The following is a 15,270-nucleotide window of genomic DNA, read 5'->3' as shown; positions in this document are numbered from 1 at the left end:
CTTTCCAATCCTTCCAACATGTGTATTAGAGGATTTTCACCCTTGATGCTATAAGACTGTGTGCATCGCTTGTGCTCATGCATATCAAGCATATTGTAAATGTGTCCTTTTCCCACTAGAAGGTAAGTTTCTTGTAACAATCAATGTAGGGTAACTGCTGTAACAAATATCAAGTACTTGACACAGTAAGGTTTGTTTCTGTCTCATTTCACAATCCAGATCTGAGTGGCAAGTGGAGATGAGTGGAGAACAAACGATCTGCTCCATATAGATATTCAAGAGCCTGGGATCCTTCCTTCTAAATTATTTCATAATTTACAGGTGTCAGAGTTCTCCACTGATTGTCTGCATGCAACCTGCAGACTAGAGGAGAGAGAGCATGGAGGAACTTCAGGGAGATATTTTAGGAGCCAAGCTTAAAAAATGGTGTGCATATCCACTTCTGACATTCCATTTGGTCACAGTATTACTGCGAGGGAATCTGCGAAAAGTATTCCAGCTTGATGTTCAGGGAGGAAAGGTGACAGGGTTTGGTGAATCTTTGTCACATTATCTGAGGCCATACTTTCCATCTCTACATCTCTTGCACTTTACACTATAAATGGTAACTAACAATTTGTCAAAATAAGTGAAAGCTTCCAAGATTGAATGGATGAATTAATAAATAGATGATGAGTAGACTCGGAAGGAAGGTTGGGCAATCCTACTTCCGTAGTGATACTGCCTATCGCTATGAGTCGGGGCCGACTCGACGGCAAACAACAACAACAACAACGACATGATAAGTAGAATATCTGAAGGTGGGTTAATTTGAGAGGATCAATTAACCTTAGAAAATATAGGCAGCCCATTTGGAGAGGACAACCAGTGCTTGCCATTCTCCTGCCTTTGTCTCCGGCCACCTGGTATGCTTCCATCTGCATCTCTAACCACTCTTTCTTTGCTTTAGTTGCCCAGCTGCATTGCCAATTCTCAAACTCCAAACATTCTCCCACATCAGAGCCTTCTCCCTTGTTGTTTCCCTAGCCTGAATGTTTTTCCCTCATCTCACTTACATCTTACCTCAAATATCTCCCTCTTATTGAGGCTTTCTTGCCACCTGGACTTTTTTCTCTTACTGTTTTTCTTTTTTTTTTGCTCCATTATATTTCATGACCTGGTAGACTATGTATTTATTTATTTGCTTGTTGTCAGTCCTTGACTCTATCTGTATGGTCAGTGAATGTTTTCTGTTTGTTTGTTTCTATCTCCTGTACCTATAACACTGTCTGGCAAATTGTAGGTGCTTAAAAAATATTTTTGAATGAATGACTATCATTTTTATTTTTACAATATTTTATGTCTTCTTGCCATAAAAGTGACAGATATTAATTTAATAATTAGATAAAAAAATGTCAAAAATAATGGCAAATTGGATGTAGAAATGGAGGGAAAAGAAGATGACAATTATTAGTAAGTAGAGGTGGTAGCTTAACTCTCAGAGATAAAATGCCATTGCTTTGAAAAGCCACACATGACGCCAATGGGGGATGTTTTGAGAGTTTTCCAATGTTTCTTTCCAGATGCTGATTTTGATACTATCCAAACACTCAATGGATATGACTTGAAGGAATCAAGTAAACCTGTAATGAGTATTTAAACCATTTCAATTTAGTCTTATCAGAAAGGTCATTCAGTGAAAGAGGCATTTTGACCATAGCAATTCTCTTCACATAAATTGTATCCTCAGAGCTGCTCTCTTTCTATTTGATTATTCAAGGATACATTTGGGAATCAGGGAACATTTGCGTTAACCTTTCTTTAAAATTCAACCAGTTAAAGAAGAAACAAAATCTACAAACACCTTTCAAGATAGAAATTGACAGAAGAATCCATCCAGCACCTTCTGTAGTAAAGTAAGCCTAGAACATTTGATGCAGGATCATGGCTTTATAGAAGGACCTAACCAAAACCAAACCAAATCCATTGCCTGCAGGTTGATTTTGACTCATAGGAACCCTACAGAACATTGTAAAATTGCCTTACAGGGTTTCCAAGGTTGTAAATCTTCTTAGAAGCAGACTGTAACCTCTTTGTCCTGTGGAGGGGCTGGTAATTTGAACTGCTGGCTTTTTGGTTAGCAGTTGGTACTTAACCACTGCTCCACCAGAGCTCCTATGGAAGGACCTGCAGGTGGAGAAAATGGGATATGGAAATATGTGCACAAATATTTATTGAAAATACTGTCTACTGCATACTTCATGCAAAATAGGCATTACTATGTTTATCTAGAGAGCTCTGGTGATGTAGTGCCTAAGGCATTTGACTGCTAACCAGAAGGCTGGCAGTTCAAACCCACCAGCTACTCCTCAGACGGAAGGTTGGGCAATTTACTTTTGTAGTGATACTGCCTCAGAAACCCAAGGAGGGGTCCCTAGGAGTTGGATCCTACTTGATGGCAGTGGGGGTTTTATGTTCACCTGGCACTGAATATTCAGAATGGTTAAATTATATAGCAGAGCTGGGCTCCCACTAAGTTCTGTGTGACTCAGTCTTTTTCTTTTTTTTCCCAGTCTGCTTTCTCAAGATAAGGAAAATCACCCCCCAAAAGTTGTTAAACTGTTAATTATATCCAGAGTAAGAACTCCTACTTCAGTTCCTTTTCCTCTAGAGTTAATTTTTTGGAGTAGGGATACAAAGGAAAATTTTGTGTAAAATCTACTTATTAAAAATCTCTTTAATTTATAGACTATCTTATCACATTTCTCTCAATTTTGACTTTAAACACTTTGTCTATGCATAAGACACGAGTTTATATTTTGCCAGTAGAGCGTTTTAATATTTTTGCTTCTCTTTATTTTTTTTTATTTTATCCATGTCTGTATCTCCATGATAATTTTCTCCTTTACAAGAGATGTATTAGCTTTCATCACTGTGTGGAAATATGTCTAATATTTATATTTTATAATATTGATTACTTACTTGCCAAGTGAGAATAGTGTCAGTATTTAGAAACAAATTTTTACCTTTTAAGTGGTCTTTAAATGCAAATAAGAGCATGAAGTATTCAGTACTAACAATTATAATAGCTAACACTTCTAGAAAGCCTGTTGTTATTGTCGTTATGTGCCGTGAGTTGGACCGACTCATAGTGACCCCTCCTTGGTTTTCCGAGGCACTATCACTACAGAAGTAGATGCCCAACCTTCCTTCTGAGAAGTGGCTGGTGGGTTTGAACTGCCATTCTTTTGATTAGCAGTCAAATGCCTTGTTCAAAGTCACACAATTGGTAAATGGTAAGGCCAGGATTCCAACCCAGGCAGCACTTCTCCAGAGTCCAAGCTCCTAGCACCCTTTCCTATCTCTCTCAGTACATTCCAGACCTTTGTACATGATTCTGGAATGCTATATTATGCCCTCTCTTTTCCTACAAAAGCCTACTTTAGAGGCTGAAGCCATACCCCAAACATGCTTACCTTGTCCTCTGTTTCCAGAAATAAAGCAAAAATGACTTGAGTAGTTGGGTGATCATTTGGGAGCATTGGGTGTTAAAGGGCTGATTTCTTGAAGACAATATAAGGAGAAGATGAGTACTGAACCTAGGTTCACTTTCCACTGAGCTACCTTTGACCTGTATGTATTAGTCATGCGTTTAACTTCTCTGATTCTCAGTGTCCTCATGTGTAATATGGAGGGAGGGATAAAAGTCCAACTTCTAGTATTCACTATGTCCTCCCTTAGAGGAAATATATCTAAAGAACCTCCATTAAAATAGTCATATAATGCTCAAAATGTTGGCATTCTCATCAATAAATAAGTGATATAAAATGAACCAATATATAGCTCATAGAATTCAGGCAAACTCATCATCAGTGATATGTGCAGTTGACTCTTTGTGTATAATTGTTTAGCACCAAATGATTTCACTGATGATGGAAAAGTCTCTACATATTTGACTCCCTGTGGGTCTGTCTATGTTGCTGCTTCTAAATGGCTCATGAGAAAGATACCCATTTATTTGGGTCAAATGTATTTCCTAGGATGAGGGACAAAGAAATACTGATAGAAGGGAAGAGAATTGAGTAGCAATACCTTAGAGTAATTCTCAGTTATGTCCAAAGGAACCTGTGAAGGCAAATACACGCATGCTAGAGAAATCATGCCACAGGTGAAGGAGATGTAATGTGACAAATTCTATTATTTTATTTTATGATCTAGAGTGTGAACTAAGCCACAAAAATAGAAATATCGACTAACAGATTACTCATCTATCTTCCTTTCAGTTGGCTGTAAAGAACAAATTGAATTGGTAACTTTTGTTGTTATTTGCTGTTGCGTTGATTCTGCCTCTTCATTCATCAGATTTACTTTTTTTCTGATCATTGACTATGTGTCAGGCATATTGCCTGTTTCTAGAGATTTAAAGATAAATGAAATATTTTCTCCCATTTTTGAAGAGCGCAACACCTAGAGAAGAAGATAAGTACAGAACAAATAACAGTTTTATAACAAAGGTATTTATAAAATGTTATGACATTATAGAGGAAAAAATTACTATATCTAGAACGTGTGTGTGTGTTGAGGGGTGGGCTGGATAAAACCTAAATTCTTGGTCTAACAGAATGTGCCACCTGAGCTGGGTCATAAAGGTTGAGTAAGAGTTTTGCTGGTGAGAAAGGAGTGAATGAGAATTGCAGACAGAGGAAGATTAGCAAGTGCAAAGGCATAGGGGTGTGAAAAGGTTTTGAATATTTGGATAATGTCAAAGTGTGGTTCTGGTATAATTCTGGAAAGAGAGTATAGTATAATAAATAAGAACTTAGTTTGTGAAGCCAGAGAGCCTAGGTTCAAATTCTGGCTTGGGTGCTTGCTAACTATGTAACTTTGTACAAGTTATTTAACTTTCTTTGCCTCAGTTCTTCATCTAAAATGTGATTAAGTAGCTTAACACATATAAAGCACTAAAACAGTGCCAGGCCCATAGTAAATATCCATAAATGTTATCTACCACCCTTATCATTGTATTAGTCAGCTTTGCTGCTGTAACAAATATATGCAAAATTTCAGTGACTTAGAAAAACAAACTTTTATTTTTCCTTCATGTTACCTATAGGCTGAGAGGCTCTTCCCTAGCTGATGGACTGTTCCCATTGTCTTTCATTCTGGAACCCAGGCTAAAAAAGGATCTTCATCTGTATTAGTTCCCTAGGGCTGTCATAGCAAAGTACCACAAGTTGAGTGACTTATAAGAACAGAAATTTATTCTCTCACAGTTCTGGAGGCTAATTGTCCTGATTCAAGCTGTTGGCAGGGACATATTCTCTCCGAAGGCCATAGGAGAATATCCTTTCTTGTCTCTTCTGTTTTTGACAACACAAGGAGTTCCTTAGCGTGCAGTTTTAGCATAACTCCATTTCCACATGGCCATCTGCTCTTGGTCTATCTGTGTCTTTTCTCCTCTTTTGTAAGGACATAACTCAGACTGGATTAAGAGCCACTCTATTCCGGTATTACTTCTTGTTAACCTAGCTGATAACATCTTCAAAGACCTAATTTCCAAACGAGGTCACATTCATGGGTACCAGAAGTTAAGACTTTAATGTATCTTTTTGGGATACACTGTCCAATCCATACATCTTCAAAGACATATAATTCTCATGGTAGAGTATAAAAGCAAGGCTACTGACAGAAACTCAGTACCTCTTTCAGCTTCTATTGTTGTTGTTGTTGTTATGTGCCGTCAAGTCAAACCTGACTCACAGCGACCCCTCCTTGGTTTCTGAGGCAGTATCACTATGGAAGTAGATTGCCCCATCTTATAGCATATGTCATATCCACTCATATTCCATTGGTCAAACCCCAAATCACTGGAGTATGAATGTATGTTCCCCTAAGGGAAAGAGCAGTGGAGGAGTATAATGATTGTAAACAAAATAACAAAATATAATCTACCACAGTCACTGAATAACAGCATGTTTTATATTATCCTGTATAGGATACTGATGTTAAAGGGAGAAGTTGGCAGAAAATAAGATTGGAAAGAAATATAGGAATCAGAACATATATGGAAATTAATCTTAATTTTCTGTATCTATTTATAGCTGTTGGACCCCTATCTCCCATCTGGCACAGGACCAGGCAGTGTTTTGTTCTGTTGCATATATAGTCTCTAGGAGATAGTACCCAACAACAACAGCAATTGTCCATCTATCTTTCCTGGTTTTCTGCTCTTTGGTCTATAAGCCACTCACCTGGACTCTAGGCATGAATTGGAAAAGCTTGAGGCCTTTGCCATGTTGTAATATGATGACCTGGATTTGAATTATAAATAGGAAAAAAAAAAAAAAGAGTTTGTTTTACATCCATAACTGATGCTCTGACCTCTTGCTTTCAGAGCACTACAACATTTGTCAAAGTTTCCTGTTAATTAAAATTGTATTTGCTAACTTATAGCCAGTTGTCATTTTCATTATATTCCATGACTCTGTAATTAATCCACTTGAAATAAATGCAAATGGAATTTGCAATTGTGGTGGGTAAATAATTTTAGGCTTGGTTTTCTGTTTTTGATAGAGATTTGAGGAAGAGGCTGGGAATTTGAAACTCATTTTAAAAGGAACCATATATACACAATGTCATTTATGGCTAGCATTGGCATTAAATTAGGATTATGTGTAATTAATTATCTATAAAATAAAAGAATCATTTGAAAAGTTTTAAGAAAATATTTAATAGAAATATGAGTACTTCTTCCTCTTAGAAGAATGAAGGCTCCTGAGGAATAAAATCTGCTATTCTGCCTATAATTTTACTTTGGGTTGAAAAAGCTCAAGTCTGGTTGTCAGCAAAGGAAACTTGGGACTTCGAAACAAGAGTCTTGCAGTCATAGCTTGGCTTGCATAAGATCTGAAGGCAAGATGGTGCCAAGCCCCTTTGAATTCATGGTGTGGGAGAAGGAAAATGGAGGGTTGGAAGTTACTGAAGTAAAGAACTTTCTTCATGTGCCAGCATGGCCTTAAAAACTAGATGTTGTGTCTTGACTCTAAGGTGGAAGAACCTCAGGATCCAGATGTAAGAGGATTATGAACAGGTTCTAGAATGAATAAGGTGGATACATAATTTGTCATTTGAACCAGTTCATTTTTGAGAGTAAAAGGTAACACTTAAGTGTGCTAAGTCAATTGTCATAAATCAGGACTGTCTGGTACAAACAGGGCATCTAGTCACTCTCAGGATGGAGAGTACAAGATAGCAAATAGTTAACATCTTATATTTTGACCTATTCTTTCATCCATGTATTCAACAAATATACATCTACTCTTTTGTTTAGTCTGGGGAAGCACAGATACAAAAGACATCCATCCATACCTGTCTTCCCCATTCCGTTGTCTCACCTTTCTTTGGAATGGGTATGTGTATGAATCTCTTCCATTGGGTTGGCCAACTTTCTGTCTTCCAACCAAATTTCTTGGCAGAAATGAATGTCTGCTTCCAGAGTTACATCCATTTGTTGAAATGTCTCAATTGTGATTCCATCAATTCAAGGAGATTTATTTTTCCCCAATGCCTACAGCGCAGCTTAGACTTCTTCCTTCATATCATCAGTTCTGGATCATGTGCTAACTCCTGAAAGGCTGAACATTGACCAATTCTTTTAAGTACAGTGACTCTGTGTTTTCCTTCCATCTTCTTTTGATACTTCCTGTTTTGTTCAATATTTTGCCCATAGAACCCTTCAGTATTGCAACTTGAGGTATTAATTTTTCTTCAGTTCTTTCACCTTGAGAAATGCTGGATTCAAAAAGGTATGGAATGATGGATATCATTGATGATATCAGATGGATGTTGGCTGAAAGGACAGAATACCAGAAAGATGCTTGCTTGTGCTTTATTGACTATGCAAAGGGTTTCCTCTGTGTGGATTATAGCAAATTATATATAACATTTCAAAGAATAGGAATTCCAAAATATTTAATTTTGCTTGTGTGGAACCTGTACATAGAGCAAGAGACAATAATTCAAACAGAGCAAGGAAATACTATGTGGTTTAAAATCAGGAAAAGTATATATCAAGGTTGTAATCCTTCACAATACTTATTCAATCTTTATGCTGAGCAATAATCCAAAAAGCAGACTATATGAAGAAGAACATAGCATCTAGATTAAAGTAATACTCATTAACAAACTGTGACATGCAGTTTGCATGCTAAAAGTGAAAAGGCTTTGAAGCTTTTCCTGATGAAGATCAAAGCCTTTAGTATGGATTATACCTTGACATAATGAAGGCAAAAACTCTCACAACTGGATCAAAAAGCAACATCATGATAAATGGAGAAAATATTAAAGTTATGGAAGATTTCATTTTACTTAGACCAACAATCAGTGCCCATGGAAGAAGCAGTCAAGAAATCAAACGACATATTGTGTTGGGTACATCTGCTGCAAAAGACCTCTTTAAAGTGTTAAGAAGCAAAAATGTCACTTTGAGGATCCAGCTGCATCTGACCCAAGCCTTATTTTCAGTCACTTCATAGGCATGTGAAAGCTGAACAATGAATAATGAAGGCCAAAGAAGCACTGATGTATTTGAATTATGGTGTTTGTGAAGAATATTGAATATACCATGGACTACAAGAAGAACAAAAAAATCTGTCTTGGAAGTACAGTCAGAATGCTGCTTAGAAGTAAGGATGGCAGGACTTCATCTCATGTACTTTGGACATGTTATCAGGGAGGACTGATCCCTGGAAAAGGACATCATGTTTGGTAAAGCAGAGATTTGACAAAAAGAAGAAGACCCTCAATGAGACAGATTGACATAGTGGCTCCAACAATGGGGTCAAACATAGCAAGGATTGCGAGGATGGTGCAGAACAGGGCAGTGTTTTGTTCTATTGTCCATAGGGTCACTATCAGTCAGAACTGATTCAATGGCATCTAACAACAACCTGCATTCCAAGATATGCTGTTAATTGACTTGAAAACGATTCACATTTGTTTGAGATAACCAGAAGTTGATCTCAAACTGAGGACAACAATCTCTCATCAAGCCTTTATGGGAAGGGAGGGTAAAAGTTATGGTGAATTTTCTTGGAATAGGTAGTTATCTCTGCTAATTTCTAAAAGGGAGAAGAAGAAGGTGGGCTTTAGTTCCTGAAGCATGTCTTATTGGCTAGACAATTGGGAGAAGGTGATATTGCCATTTGACTTGTTATCTCTTTCCCTCTCAGGGTTGAATCTTAACTGAACTGACTGGATCAGGGGATGCATTAGTTTGTTAGGGGTATAGATCATGGATTTCCATCTTCTCAGCTATCGACTTTTATCCCTATGTAAAAGGATCTGACCAGGACTCCCAGTAGTGAAAATCATGCCTTCTAAAAAATGACTGCTTTCAGAAAGTTTTACAGAGAAATTGACTTAAAGGATTGATTGTTGTGTTGTTGTTATGTGCCTTCGAGTCAGACCCAACTCATAACGACCCCTCCTTGGGTTTCCGAGGCAATATCACTACGGAAGTAGATTGCCCAACCTTCCTTCCGAGGATTAACTGACACTAATACCTGAAAGAATGACCATAGAGGCAAGAAGATAGCTGGAGGGGAGAGGGCCCTCTGAGTCTATTTTATCATGTCACGTGTGTTTCTATTTGTGATTCCACAGCACAATCTGAACCTGTCTAAATTAGAGAATTTATAAGAAAATAAAAAACATAAATAAGTTTTTGAAAGAATTGTGTCTAGATGAGATTGTTAGCAGTTACCTCTAGCAGGAAGATAAAATTCAGAAAAATTGATTCAGTTCACACTCCCTTTTTCTTTAAATTTGACTCATTGTGTCATGTACTTCTTTCTTTAAACAAACTTGAGATGGGAAATCTCTGGTTTTACATTAGCTAATCAAAATATAAACATTTTTATCGAATACCTTCAGTGAGGAAGGTTGGGCAATCCTACTTCCTTAGTGATACTGCCTCGGAAACCCAAGGAGGGGTCGCTATGAGTCGGGGTCGACTCGACGGCACATAACAACAGCAACAACAATAACCTTCAGTGATCAAGAACCATGTTAAGTGCTGAAAGGTGATTTCTAGATTCTAGAAAATTAGAGACATAGACGTCTCCTCCTCCTTTCCTCCTTCCCTCCATCTCTTCTTTCCTTTCTTGTTCCTCCTTCACTTCTCTCTTTCTCTCATCACATACACACACATACACACACAAAAAAACTGTGAACACCTCATGCCATTCACTTTTGTATCCTCTTTAGCCCAAGTCTTGGCACACAGTAAACACTGAATTATTAAATGATTTATTTCCACTGAAAAGAACACGTACTAGCACCTGATATTTTATGAAAATGTTAACTTTGCAATTTAAATACATTTTTTTACAAACATATTTGCAAATCTGAGTGAGGTGAGCATTCATTCTAATTCCATTTTACATGAGAGAAGACTAAAGGTTAGAGGAAGAAGTGAGTCCCTGTGGTCATATGCATTTTAAGTTAGAAGTAGAAGCCAGGACTCCTGGCTTTCACTCCTGTCCTCTCTTGACTGAATTATGTTTCTCTATTTGCAAATGTAACTTTTTCTGCCCCATGCTAAGGTCAATGGTTTTGATGCTCTCAGAAGAAAAAAAGTAAAACAATTCATGTTATTCAAGGGCTTTCAAGCCAGGAAATCCTATCTCATAACATCTCTAGAACAAGGAGTAAAAAAAAATACTATCTACAAGGACAAAATTACAAACAAGCATTGTATGTTGGTTTTGTTTCTATACACAGAAAATTTAAGTAGATTACCAGTATTGCATCGATTGGGGAATATATATGCTGACAAAGTCATAAAACTTTATTTTATGATCCATCTGCAGACCCTGGGAAATGTTGCGGACTAACTTTAATTAATCATCATTGTTTGAATTGATTTAGATCCTCCCACTCCCACATTAAATTGTAATGCATTCTTTATAAAAATGTACAACTTGAAGTTAATTTGAGTCCTTCAGGGCAAAGAGTTTATTTATAACATGTGGTGAAACATTTTATAGACCCAATTTCAATTAAATCATAAATTCAGGAAGTAAGAGAAAAACAGACCTACTCAGTCACCTTGCCCTTGTCAGATGGAGCAAGATCTGTGTCTGTGGTATATTTCCCATTTGTTGGGTCAATGTGTGTATTTATGTATCTCTTCATTTTCAAAGCTGCTGATGAAAATGGCTTTCATGTGAAAAAGCATAGATCAAAAGGCTGGCGTGGGAGGTAAATTTTCCCTTACAGAATGTTCCATCATAGTCTAGTTCAAAGCTAGCAATGTTTTCTTTAAACTCACCAAAATTAGCTATCAAGAACCCACTGCCTTCGAGTTGATTCTGACTCAAAGTGACCTATAGGGCAGACTAGAATTGCCCCATTGGGTTTCTAAGGCTATAAATCTTTACAGAAGCAGACTGCCACAACTTTCTCCCATTGTACCACCAGGACTCCTTCTCCCTGTTTCAGACCCTAGTATTAATGCCCTGGGTTGGTTTGGTCTGCTCATCATATTTTCTTATTAATACTTGGACGAGGTATTCATTTAGGCATCAGGAGGTTATCTGGAAATAAGACACACTCAAGATGACAGTAAAGATACTGAAAAATAGCACAGTCCAAGACAAGTGGATGTTCAGCCACAGCAAATGGGGTGTCAGGGTGCCCAGTGAACAAGAAGTTTTCAATGTCAAATCCAGGAACCTGCTCACTAAGAGGGATGCATTGATGATAGCCAATGTCCAGAGGAAATTCCAAGGATCAGAAACTGGGAAAAGGAGTGAGAGACTTAATATTTGTATTGGATAGAATTAAATGTGTTTGTGAATGACAGAAAACTCAGTATAATAGTGACTTTAAGTATTAGTTTTTTTCTCTGTCATTTAAATAAAAGCTAAGTAGTCCAGTCAAGTAGTCCGGTCCACGTTGGTTATCAGGGACCCATGTTCCTTTAACTTATTCATCAGTTAACGTTAGCATAAGAAGTCTGTCTCATATCCAAGATGCTTACATTGCAGCCTGCAGGCAAAACGATAGAAGAAGGAAGAGGTGAAGAAGCTAACTGCCTACACACACACACACACACACACACATTTAGGAATATTTCATACACACAACATACATGTCCACTTAATTCACATTGTCCAACATCTGAGTCCAGGTTTGTCTGGTTACAATATGCTTTAGAGTAAAGGTATCAAGCTTGGTAAAGTAGAAGGTCAATGAAAAGGGGGAAGACCCTCAGTAAGATGGAATGACACAGTGACTGAGACAATGGATTCAAGTACGGCAACGATTGTGCAGGACCAGGCAATGTTTTGTTCTGTTATATATAGGGTTTTCTATGAGTTGAAACCAAGTTGATGGCACCTAACAACAGCATCCTATTTGATATTAAGGAAATAGGGCACAATGATCTCATATACAGTTAGTGAAATAATATTGGTCCCTGACATCTAAGCTCAGAGCTGTTTTCTCTTCCCTCTGTTATACTAGATTTAACTTACATTTTCTTTCACCACTTTTGGCTATACTAACTTAGAATGATAATGATTTTATGTTTTTCTGACTCTTCAGTTCTTTATGTTATTTTGCTGACCCACTTTTCTATATACTGATTAACCTTTTTAGCAAGCACACTTACCTGGTTTTCTTGTTCCTCGGTCTGAGTTATTCTAATGGATGTCTTTGCAGAGAACGTAACAGACATTTAATCTATTTCCAAATGCTTTAGGAGAATTGGACTGGTTATACCCATGAGAGAGTTTCTTTTCTACTAACGGATGAACTGGAACTGAATGTATCACGTTTCCAACCCATCAATGTGTGCCATATGGAACAACAGCCCTGTCTTTGTAGGACTGCATTTCTTTTCATGCATAAGTTGGATGCCAGAGTGAGATTTGTTGTTAACTGTTGTCTGTATGGGCTCTTCCTCTTTCTCGAGGATACTGAAAATTGACCACAGGCTATAAGTTGTTTCTTTGTCAGTTACCAAGGCTTGAATAAATCAGTCTTGTTTCTACTCTGCAGCCTGGATCAATATTCTGCTGGGATGTTGATTGTTCTACTGAATGGAAATGAACTGGCAAAATGCCATCCAGATTTGAGCAATGACAAATGAAACATGTGCATGGGTGGAGGAAAAGGCCTCTTGACAGAAATTAAGAGTACCACTTGCTTAGTTTCGTGCCATTTAATAGCATTTGCACGTACAGGCATACCTCATTTCATTGTGCTTCACTTTATTGTGCTTCACAGATAATGTTTTCTGCACAAATTGAGGTTTGTGGCAATTCTGCGTTGAGCAAGTCTGTCAGTGCTATCTTTCCAACAGCATGTGCTCACTTTGTGTCTCTGTGTCACATTGTTAATTCTCACAGTATTTCAAACTTTTTTTGAAATATTAATAATAACAAAATGATCATAATACTGTTGCACATTTAATAGACTACAACATAATTTTGATATATGCTGGGAAACGAAAAAATTCATTTGACTCACTTTATTGCAATATTTGCTTTATTGTAGTGAGATGTCTGGAACCAAATCTGCAATATCTCCAATGTATGCCTGTACATCTAATTCTCACTACTACCCTGTAAAGAAAACAAAATAGATGTTTATCATTATTTAACAGAAGAGGATAAAGCGGTTTAGAGAGATTGTGACTTACCCCAGGTCACGTAACAAAGTGACAAAACCTGGACTCACACCCAGATCTTCTGGCTCCGAACACTCTCTGTTTCACTGCATTTCTCTCTCCAAACCTAGACTCTTCCATCTTAATCTTCTTTTCTTCTGTGGCTTAGTATTTTTTTTCTTAAACAGTAATATTCAATGGCTTATAAACTGTATCTATTGCTCTCTTCTCTAGTAAAATATTCAGGATAACAGAAAATTTCAAGGAAGGTTTAAGACTATTTCTGCTTTTGGTCATGCCCCCATATAGAACCTCAAGTAGTCCTCTCACCATTATAATGTATGAAGTCAAAATATGTTTCCCTTGTCCCAAGACTTTTACCACTCTTTATATGAACTCTGGGTCAATATTCTGCTTATATTTTATTTTTTATAAGATTTGAGATCAGATTAGATAATATGAGATAGAATGAAAGGGAATAGAGGGGGAAAATCACCCTGCATATTTATCAATAATGGGTCCAATGCATAGGGCTGATCAGATTCTTTCTTACATCAAAGGTAGATTGCAGACCAGCATTTTTAATTTTCTGGGGAGTAAGGCTTTTATTATGCATTGCTAATCTATCCACAAGTGACAAATGGAAGTTAAGAGGAACAATGATCCAGAAAGCCTCTGAAACTTTAGATACATTTCTGTCTCAGGGAGGCTGCTTTTTCAAGAAACCAGGGCAGGAAAACCTTTTCCAAAGCTCCAGTGGAAAGTGGGCTGCTGAGGACAAGAAGTGGGGAGGAAGAGGGTGCCAGAAAGCCCACAAGAGACAGAACAATCTAGGAGTTATAGGGCACAGATTCTCAAAGGAAGTGTAGCAGTCCTCCTTCTGAACTTTGTGCTAGCAGACTCTCCTGTGGTAAGGGGATACATATGATGAACCAAAGGGTTGACATGAGGTAACCTTTGATCCAACAAACAATTTCTTTGTACCAAGTACAAAAATAAATAAGATCCAGGCTCTGACCTTGGCCTCAACATCCAGCTGGAAAGAGAAGCAAAGAAACAAATATTACAGTATAAAACAGTACATCCCTTTGTGGAGGTAAGAATAATTATAAAGATGAAAGGACTTATTAAAGATGACTGTGACCAGGTTAGGAGCTCTGGTAGCATAGTGCCTAAGGCACTTGACTGCTAACCAGAAGGCTGGCAGTTCAAACCCACCAGTCACTCCTCAGAAGGAAGGTTGGACAATCTACTTCCATAGTGATACTGCCTCAGAAACTCAAGGAGGGGTTGCTATGAGTTGAGTCCAACTCGATGGCACATAACAACAACAACAACAATATGACGAGGTTAATTCTGTTGCACTCATTATTTGATTAGATCCTCCTAATGACCTTGTGAGGCTGAAACTATTTTATTACCAATTACAGATGAGAAGCTATGGGTCAGAGAGGTTAAGCAACTTGCCAAAGGTTGCTCAGCTCACAAGTGAAAAATAGCTCTATGGGGAAAGTGATCAGCTTGAAACCTTGTGATAGGCTCTTCCTAATTATTCAGTTAAATACATACTTACAAATGAACAATTCTGATTTAGATGTTGTAGGGGAATATATTTT

The sequence above is a fragment of the Orycteropus afer genome, unplaced genomic scaffold (assembly GCF_000298275.1).
Source record: "Orycteropus afer afer isolate SDZICR_OR568_19922 unplaced genomic scaffold, OryAfe1.0 scaffold00154, whole genome shotgun sequence".
Classification (NCBI taxonomy): Eukaryota; Metazoa; Chordata; class Mammalia; order Tubulidentata; family Orycteropodidae; genus Orycteropus; species Orycteropus afer.
The sequence above is the reverse complement of the archived record's forward strand: the minus strand, read 5'-3'. Positions refer to the sequence as shown.